We start from the raw sequence: 10,319 nt of genomic DNA on the forward strand, positions 1-10,319 counted from the left end.
TTCCCGGTAGAGTTGGTCGGCGCAAATCAGCGCATCCTTCTTGTCGGAGGGGACGGAGATGATGGTCAACGGCTCAGGCATCTTCAGCATGTTGTAGGCGTAGTGCGATGCCGCCATGAACTTGGCTAGTGCCAGGCGGCCGAGGATCCCGTTGTAGGGCAAGGGGATCTCGGCCACGTCGAAGACGATCCTCTCCGTCCTGTGGTTCAACTCCCCTCCAAACGTCACGGGCAGCGTGACCTTCCCCTTCGGCTGGCTCCTCCCTGGATTGACCCCTTGAAACGTGCCTGTTTCCTCGAGGTCTCCATCAGGGATTTGTAGCCTTTTGATCACGACAGGCGAGATCAAGTTCAGACCGGCCCCGCCGTCGACCAACATCTTGTTCACCTTGAGGTTGCGTATTGTTGGCGAGACCAACAATGGCAAACACCGACTGCGGTTGTGCGGTCAGGGTGGTCTTCGGCATCAAAGATGAGGGGCGTGCTGGACCACTTCAGCGGCTTCTGAGCGTCGAACGTCGGCTGCGCTGCTGTAATCTCACGCACCCACTACTTGAGCTGGCGGTGAGAAGTATGCAGCGAGGCGCCACCGTTGACGCACATGGCCTCTGTAGCCTTCTGGAACTCTTGCTCGTCGGACTCGTCGTCCTCGTCATGATCATCGTCTTCTTGCTTCTTGTCACGGCCCCGGGCGGGCCTCTCTTGCTGACTGTCCTTGTCGCGGCGGCCTCCTTGGCCGCCACGCTTCTTGCCGGATCCCTCGGCACCGTCCTGGCCCTTCTCCTTGTCCCGCCTCTCATACTCGGCCTTTTGCTTTTCAGCAAGTAGCTCGACTTGCCGGCAGTTCTGGAGGTCGTGGCCCTTGGTGCGGTGGATCTTGCAGTACTGCTTGCCGGAGCCCCTGGCTTGTCGGCAGCTGCTAAGGCCCGGAAGGTGACGCACCCGGCAATCTCCTTGCCGGGGTCGTCTGCCTTGACCTTCTTGGCAGCGCCGGTGTCGTCAGACCCTTCAACGGCAAGCACGGCCTTGCCCTTGCGTTTCCTGTTGCGACGCCGACCCTTCTTCGTCGGGGCAGCGGTGTCTTCATCAGTAGAGTCGGTTCCCGCGTACTTCCTTCACTCTTCAGCCCGGGCGCACCTATCGGCCAGAACATAGAGTTCGGCCACATCCTTAACCTTGGTCATCACCAGCTCTTTGCGCATCTTGCGGTTGCGCACATTCTGATGGAACATGCTGATCACAGCGGCGGGATGGACGTCGGGGATGTTGTACTGCACCCGGCTGAATCTCTGGATGTACTTGCGCAGGGTTTCCCCTTCCTTCTGGGGAATGATATGCAGATCACTGGCCTGGCCATGAGCTTGGTGGCCTCTAGTGAAGGCGCCAACGAACTCATGGCACAGATCCGACCAAGAAGAAATGGAATCCACCGGCAAGTGCATCAACCAAGACATAACATTGGGCTTCAGTGCCAACGGGAAGTAATTGGCAAGCATCTTGTCGTCGCGAGCTCCGGCAGCCTGCATCGCGATGGTGTAGATGCTGAGGAATTCGGACGGATGGGTCTTGCCAGTGTACTTCTCGCCGACGTCAGGCTTGAACGTGCGGTGGGACGGCCACTGGAACTGCCGCAGCTCGCGGGTAAAGGCTGGGCAGCCCACCTCGTAAGGTAGGCCACCGGAGCCCCCCGGCGCTGGGTGGTCCATAGCGGGTCCCGCCCGCTTGTCCGACTGGTGGCGTGTATTGATACGTCTCCAACATATCTATAATTTTTGATTGTTCCATGCTATATTATATTCTGTTTTGGACATTAATGGGCTTTATTATACACTTTTATATTATTTTTGGGACTAACCTATTAACCGGAGGCCTAGCCCAGAATTGTTGTTTTTGGCCTATGTCAGAGTTTCGCAGAAAAAGAATATCAAACAGAGTCCAAACGGAATGAAACCTTCGGGAACATGATTTTCAGAACGAACGTGATCCAGAGGACTTGGACCCTACGTCAAGACATCAACCAGGAGGGCACGAGGTAGGGGGGCGCGCCTACCCCCCTGGGCGCGCCCTCCACCCTCGTGGGCCCCATGTTGCTCCACCGACGTACTTCTTCCTCCTATATATACCTACGTACCCCCAAACTACCAGATACGGAGCCAAAAACCTAATTCCACCGCTGCAACCTTCTGTACCCGTGAGATCCCATCTTGGGGCCTTTTCCGGAGCTCCGCCGGAGGGGGCATCGATCACGGAGGGCTTCTACATCAACACCATAGCCTCTCCGATGATGTGTGAGTAGTTTACCTCAGACCTTCGGGTCCATAGTTATTAGCTAGATGGCTTCTTCTCTCTTTTTGGATCTCAATACAATGTTCTCCCCCTCTCTTGTGGATATCTATTCGATGTAATCTTCTTTTGCGGTGTGTTTGTTGAGACCGATGAATTGTGGGTTTATGATCAAGTTTATCTGTGAACAATATTTGAATCTTCTCTAAATTCTTTTATGTATGATTGGTTATCTTTGCAAGTCTCTTCGAATTATCAGTTTGGTTTGGCCTACTAGATTGATCTTTCTTGCAATGGGAGAAGTGCTTAGCTTTGGGTTCAATCTTGCGGTGTCATTTCCCAGTGACAGTAGGGGCAGCAAGGCACGTATTGTATTGTTGCCATCGAGGATAACAAGATGGGGTTTATATCATATTGCATGAGTTTATCCCTCTACATCATGTCATCTTGCTTAAAGCGTTACTCTGTTCTTATGAACTTAATACTCTAGATGCATGCTGGATAGCGGTCGATGTGTGGAGTAATAGTAGTAGATGCAGGCAGGAGTCGGTCTACTTGTCTCGGACGTGATGCCTATATACATGATCATACCTAGATATTCTCATAACTATGCTCAATTCTGTCAATTGCTCAACAGTAATTTGTTCACCCACCGTAATACTTATGCTCTTGAGAGAAGCCTCTAGTGAAACCTATGGCCCCCGGGTCTATTTTCCATCATATTAATCTTCCAACAACAAGCTATTTCCATTGCCTTTTATTTTGCTTTTATTTTACATTGCATCTTTATCATAAAAATACCAAAAATATTATCTTATCATATCTATCAGATCTCACTCTCGTAAGTGACCTGAAGGGATTGGCAACCCCTTTATTGCATTGGTTGCGAGGATTTATTTGTTTGTGTAGGTGCGAGGGACTTGTGCGTGGCCTCCTACTGGATTGATACCTTGGTTCTCAAAAACTGAGGGAAATACTTACGCTACTTTGCTGCATCACCCTTTCCTCTTCAAGGGAAAACCAACGCAGTGCTCAAGAGGTAGCAAGAAGGATTTCTGGCGCCGTTGCCGGGGAGGCTTATGCAAGGTCAAGTCAAGATTTGGACTCCCGACAACGAGCCATTTCTGGCGCCGTTGCCGGGGAGTCTACGCAAAAGTCAACATACCAAGTACCCATCACAAACCCTTATCTCCCGCATTACATTATTTGCCATTTGCCTCTCGTTTTCCTCTCCCCCACTTCACCCTTGCCGTTTTATTCGCCCCTCTTCCGTTCGTCTTTTTCGTTTGCTTGTGTTTCCATGTGCCTTCTATGTGCTTGCATCTTCGCTTGCTAAAAATCTATTGTTATGGATCCTCATCCCCTTGCTAACCTTTTTAAGAGATCCAATTATGATGAACCAATTGCTAGTGAGTTTTGTGCACTAGATTATCTTTATGAAGTTTTGCTTGAAATTTGTGAATCTGAAAATTGTGATGAATAAATTTATGAAGAGATTCACGATAGCTCCTTGAATAAAAAGCATGATTGCAATGATTTTACTATAAATTCTCTTGATGTCAATTATGCTAATAATATGTAAAACCCTAAGCTTGGGGATGCTAGTTTTGCTATGTTTACTACTTGTTGCAATGATCATGATTGGGGTGATTCTTCTTTTGATCTTGAAAATTTATTTAAGCCCCATGATGAGTATGAGATTGATAATAGTGTTTGCAATATTATTGAAAGTGGGTTTGGAGAGATCATGACTTTAGTTAATGTTAATCCCACTATTTTGGAAGAGTGTCAACTTCACATGCATGTGGATCGTGTTGAAAATATTTTATGTGATAGCTATTTTGTTGAATTTTCTTATGATCCTACATGTAATTATTATGAGAGAGGAAAATATGGTTGTAGAAATTTTCATGTTACTAAATTACCTCTCGTTATGTTGAGATTGCTATTGTTTCTTTCCGCTTCCTTGCTTATGCTAGTTTTTGCTTGCCTTGGTAATTTGTTTGCCTATAAGATGCCTATGCATAGGAAGTATGTTAGACTTAGATGTGATTGTAATGTGTTTTATGATGCTTTCTTTGTGCTTTAATTCTTGTCTTTGATGTGAGCATCATTAAAATTATCTATGCCTAGCTAGGGGCGTTAAACGATAGCGCTTGTTGGGAGGCAACCCAATTTTATTTTTAGTTTTTTTTGCTTTTTGCTTCTGTTTAGGAATAAATATTTGATCTAACCTCTGGTTAGATGTGCTTTTATGTTTTAATTAGTGCTTGTGCCAAGTTTAACCTATAGGATCTTCTTGGATGATAGTTATTTGATCTTGCTGAAAATTGCAGAAACTTTCTGTTCACGAAAATAATTGTTAAAAATCACCAGAACGTGATAAAATATTGATTCCAATTGATGATGATCAATAAACAAATTGTCTAGGTCTTCCTATTTTTGCTGAAGTTTTGGAGTTCCATAAGTTTGCGTTAGTTACAGATTACTACAGACTGTTCTGTTTTTACATATTCTGTTTTTCGTGTGTTGTTTGCTTATTTTGATGAATCTATGGCTAGTAAAATAGTTTATAAACCATAGAGAAGTTGTAATACATTAGGTTTAACACCAATATAAATAAAGAATGAGTTCATTACAGTACCTTGAAGTGGTGTTTTGTTTTCTTTCGCTAACGGAGCTGACGAGATTTTCTGTTAAGTTTTGTGTTGTGAAGTTTTCAAGTTTTGGGTGAAAGATTTGATGGATTATGGAACAAGGAGTGGCAAGAGCCTAAGCTTGGGGATTCCCATGGCACCCCAAGATAATCTAAGGATACCTAAAAGCCAAAGCTTGGGGATGCCCCGGAAGGCATCCCCTCTTTCGTCTACTTCCATCGGTAACTTTACTTGGAGCTATATTTTTATTCACCACATGATATGTGTTTTGCTTGGAGCGTCTTGTATTATTTGAGTCTTTGTTTGTTAGTTTGCCACAATCATCCTTGCTGTACACACCTTTTGAGAGAGACACACATGATTCGGAAATTGTTAGAATACTCTATGTGCTTCACTTATATCTTTTGAGTTATATAGTTTTTGCTCTAGTGCTTCACTTATATGTTTTAGAGCACGGTGGTGATTTTGTTTTATAGAGACTATTATTCTCTCATGCTTCACTTATATTATTTTGAGAGTCCTACAAAACAGCATGGTAGTTTGCTTTGACAATGATAGGCATTCAAGATTAGTAAAAAAAATTCTTATGAGTGTGTTGAATATTATGAGAAGTTTGATACTAGATAATTGTTTTGAGATATGAAGATGGTGATATTAGAGTCATGCTAGTTGAGTAGTTTTGAATTTGAGAAATACTTGTGTTAAAGTTTGTGATTCCCGTAGCATGCACGTATGGTGAACCGTTATGTGATGAAGTCGGAGCATGTTTTATTTATTGATTGTCTTCCTTATGAGTGGCGGTCGGGGACGAGCGATGGTCTTTTCCTACCAATCTATCCCCCTAGGAGCATGCGCGTAATACTTTGCTTTGATAACTTGTAGATTTTTGCAATAAGTATATGAGTTCTTTATGACTAATGTTGAGTCCATGGATTATACACACTTTTCCTCCTTCCACCATTGCTAGCCTCTCTAATACCGTGCACGTTTCACCGGTATCATACACCCACCATATACCTTCCTCAAAACAGCCACCATACCTACCTATCATGGTATTTCCATAGCCATTCCGAGATATATTGCCATGCAACTTACCACCATTTCGTCTATTATGACACGCTCCATCATTGTCATATTGCTTCGCATGATCATGTAGTTGACATCGTAGTTGTGGCAAAGCCACCGTTCATAATTCTTTCATACATGTCACTCTTGATTCATTGCATATCCCGGTACACCGCCGGAGGCATTCACATAGAGTCATATTTTGTTCTAAGTATTGAGTTGTAATTGTTGAGTTGTAAGTAAATAAAAGTGTGATGAGCATAATTGTTTAGAGCATTGTCCCAAGTGAGGAAAGGATGATGGAGACTATGATTCCCCCACAAGTCGGGATGAGACTCCGGACAAAAAAAAAGAAAAGAGGCCATAAAAAAAGAGAAGAAAAGGCCCAAATAAAAAAAGAGAAAAAGAGAGAAGGGACAATGTTACTATCCTTTTACCACACTTGTGCTTCAAAGTAGCACCATGATCTTCATGATAGAGAGTCTCCTATGATATCACTTTCATATACTAGTGGGAAATTTTCATTATAGAACTTGGCTTGTATATTCCAATGATGGGCTTCCTCAAAACGCCCTAGGTCTTCGTGAGCAAGCGAGTTGGATGCACACCCACTTAGTTCCTTTTGTTGAACTTTCATATACTTATAGCTCTAGTGCATCCGTTGCATGGCAATCCATACTCACTCACATTGATATCTATTAATGGGCATCTCCATAGCCCGTTGATATGCCTAGTTGATGTGAGACTATCTTCTCCCCTTTTTGTCTTCTCCACAACTACCATTCTATTCCACATATAGTGCTATGTCCATGGCTCACGCTCATGTATTGCGTGAAGATTGAAAAAGTTTGAGAACACTGAAAGTATGAAACAATTGCTTGGCTTGTCATCGGGGTTTTGCATGATATAAATATTTTGTGTGGTGAAGATAGAGCATAGCCAGACTATATGATTTTGTAGGGATAACTTTCTTTGGCCATGTTATTTTGAGAAGACATGATTGCTTAGTTAGTATGCTTGAAGTATTATTATTTTTATGTCAATATTAAATTTTTGTCTTGAATCTTTTGGATATGAATATTCATACCATAATTAAGAGAATTACATTGAAATTATGCCAAGTAGCATTCCACATCAAGAATTCTGTTTTTATCATTTACCTACTCGAGGACGAGCAGGAATTAAGCTTGGGGATGCTTGATACGTCTCCAACGTATCTATAACTTTTGATTGTTCCATGCTATATTATATTCTGTTTTGGACATTGTCTACAGTTATTAGCTAGATGGCTTCTTCTCTCTTTTTGGATCTCAATACAATGTTCTCCCCCTCTCTTGTGGAGATCTATTCGATGTAATCTTCTTTTGCGGTGTGTTTTTTGAGACCGATGAATTGTGGGTTTATGATCAAGTTTATCTATGAACAATATTTGAATCTTCTCTGAATTCTTTTATGTATGATTGGTTATCTTTGCAAGTCTCTTCGAATTATCAGTTTGGTTTGGTCTACTAGATTGATCTTTCTTGCAATGGGAGAAGTGTTTAGCTTTGGGTTCAATCTTGTGGTGTCCTTTCCCAGTGACAGTAGGGGCAGCAAGGCACGTATTGTATTGTTGCCATCGAGGATAACAAGATGGGGTTTATATCATATTGCATGAGTTTATCCCTCTACATCATGTCATCTTGCTTAAAGCGTTACTCTGTTCTTATGAACTTAATACTCTAGATGCATGCTGGATAGCGGTCGATGTGTGGAGTAATAGTAGTAGATGCAGGCAGGAGTCGGTCTACTTGTCTCGGACGTGATGCCTATATACATGATCATACCTAGATAACTATGCTCAATTCTGTCAATTGCTCAACAATAATTTGTTCACCCACCGTAATACTTATGCTCTTGAGAGAAGCCTCTAGTGAAACCTATGGCCCCCGGGTCTATTTTCCATCATATTAATCTTCCAACAACAAGCTATTTCTATTGCCTTTTATTTTGCTTTTATTTTACTTTGCATCTTTATCATAAAAATACCAAAAATATTATCTTATCATATCTATCAGATCTCACTCTCGTAAGTGACCGTGAAGGGATCGACAACCCCTTTATTGCGTTGGTTGTGAGGATTTATTTGTTTGTGTAGGTGCGAGGGACTTGTGCGTGGCCTCCTACTGGATTGATACCTTGGTTCTCAAAAACTGAGGGAAATACTTACGCTACTTTGCTGCATCACCCTTTCCTCTTCAACGGAAAACCAATGTAGTGCTCAAGAGGTAGCATGTATCACGCCAGCGCTCGATAGTGGTTCGAGCATCTTCGTGAGCTTGTTCTCGAAGAACTTGGCGCTGGTCGCGGTGGGTCCGCGGGTCGGACGACGCTATAGAGATGTTATCACAAGCGTCGTCACGACGGGCCGACGCCCGCGGCGGCTGGTGAGGAGGAGGAGAGTGCACCGTGACCGCAGCACCCCCGGTCCTCCCAGCGCTGGCATGTGGTGGCTCGGTGGAGCGCCGGCCCGAGGGTCCCGCCGTCACGGATCATATTTGTTGGCGACGGCGACGAGGCTCCGGATGGTGGCCCTCCACTCATCGAGCTTCTCCGCAGCTGGAGGAAAGTCGAGGAGCAGCCGCGCGCACGCCAAAGCTTATGCTGGCGTGGGTGGCGGCGACAGCTGTGTGGACCTAGCGCGCTTCGACTTCTAACCATGTTAGAAGGAGCTCTATCACGACCCAGCGGCTCCGCGCCATTTTCGCCAGCACTTCGGCGGGCATGCTGAACTCCTTCGTCCTGCGGACGACGCACAGGGCTCTTCCCACGGCGGTGTCTTGGGTCACCGGCGTGGTGACGCTGCTCGTCGTGCACACCATGGGAGGAGCGCGCAGTGGTCGCCGGCGTGGGCATCTTGGAGGTTGCTGCGCCGCCCGTGGGTGGCACAACGACACTCCTGGAGGGCCCCGCACCGCCTGCGGGGGCCCCAGCCCTATCTTTGGATTTGGTGACGTGCGGCCCGTCGCCTGGCGCACGAACGACGCCGCTCGCCAGGCTCTGACTGCCTGGGCGATGCTGGTGCTTGCGGACCGTGACCCGGGTTCTGTCCGTGACCGGGCCGCTGCTCGCCCGTACTGGCACGGGCCGTTCGGCCCCCGATGAGCCGATTGCCGTGGCCGTCTTCTTCTTGGGAGCCATGGCGATGAAGAACCGCTAGGCTAACTACTAGACCAGATTCTCACAATTGCCCCCCCTACCTGGCGCGCCAAAGATGTCGGTGGGAAACGACACCTATGGGATCACAAGAATCCCTACTACGGTTGCCGGGGCGCAGGGTTGCAAGAAGAGCAAGATTAGTAATCAGCACAAGGATCATTTACCCAGGTTCGGGCCGCGAGGATGCGTAAAAACCTAGTCCTGCTTTGGTGGGTGTATTGAGTGTTCTTGAGCCCTTGAACTAGCTACGGTGGCTGAGTAGTTCCAAAGAGCCGAATCCTCCTCTAGTACGCCATGGGCCTCCTTTTATAGTCGAAAGGGGCTGCCACAGTGGCACACAGGAGGTGGAAAGGCGTACAGTGCTATGAACTTATCGCTCGTATTACAGGACAAGATGCATTTAATGCGCCGCTGAGGTGTCCCCTAGCTTTATCGGGGGCGGGAGCGAGGCCCGTCCTGTCCGTCGCCGCTCCTCCTTGCTTCGACACGCGCCCTGGCAAGCGATGCGTGCGGCGCCATGTAGGCAGGCAGGCAGCTGAGGTGGCGTGGCGGTAGGGTCTTCACGAAGATCTGCATGCCGCCACACATGTGTTTGCTGATCTGGTCTGGGAGCTGCATGTTGCCACGCAGGTGCCAGCCCAGCTGGTTGGGCTGGCAGCTGCATGCGAACGGCGGTGGAGACTTGGCTGGTGCGGGCCTGGCAGTGGCCCTGCTGGCATCCTTGGTGAGGGCCTTGCCGGGTGGCCCGGCAAGGGTCTTTCCGTGGCGCGCTGTTGGCCCCGGCAAGGATCTTGCCGGGGGTCTTGTGGCTCTCCTCGGCAAGGATCTTGCCGAGGACCGTTGTCTTTTAATCCTCATCTTATCTTGAATATTCCTTGGTCTTGACAAAGATCTGCATGACACCATGGAGGTGCCTCCTGAGCCCTAGTTCCAACATGGTTGGTTGAGTTGGAACCCGTGGGCTCGAGGATGGCTCACTCCGCTGGTGTGGGAGAGCCGCCTCGGCAAGGGTCTTGCCGGGGGAACCTGCTTCGTCTCTCTGCTCTTTTGTGCTTCTTGGCCTTGGCGTTGCCTTGGCTGTCTTGTACTTCGGCTTCTCTCCGGCTTCCCTCCCTTG

Source organism: Triticum aestivum, chromosome 6D (genome assembly GCF_018294505.1).
Source record: "Triticum aestivum cultivar Chinese Spring chromosome 6D, IWGSC CS RefSeq v2.1, whole genome shotgun sequence".
In the NCBI taxonomy this organism is placed as follows: domain Eukaryota; kingdom Viridiplantae; phylum Streptophyta; class Magnoliopsida; order Poales; family Poaceae; genus Triticum; species Triticum aestivum.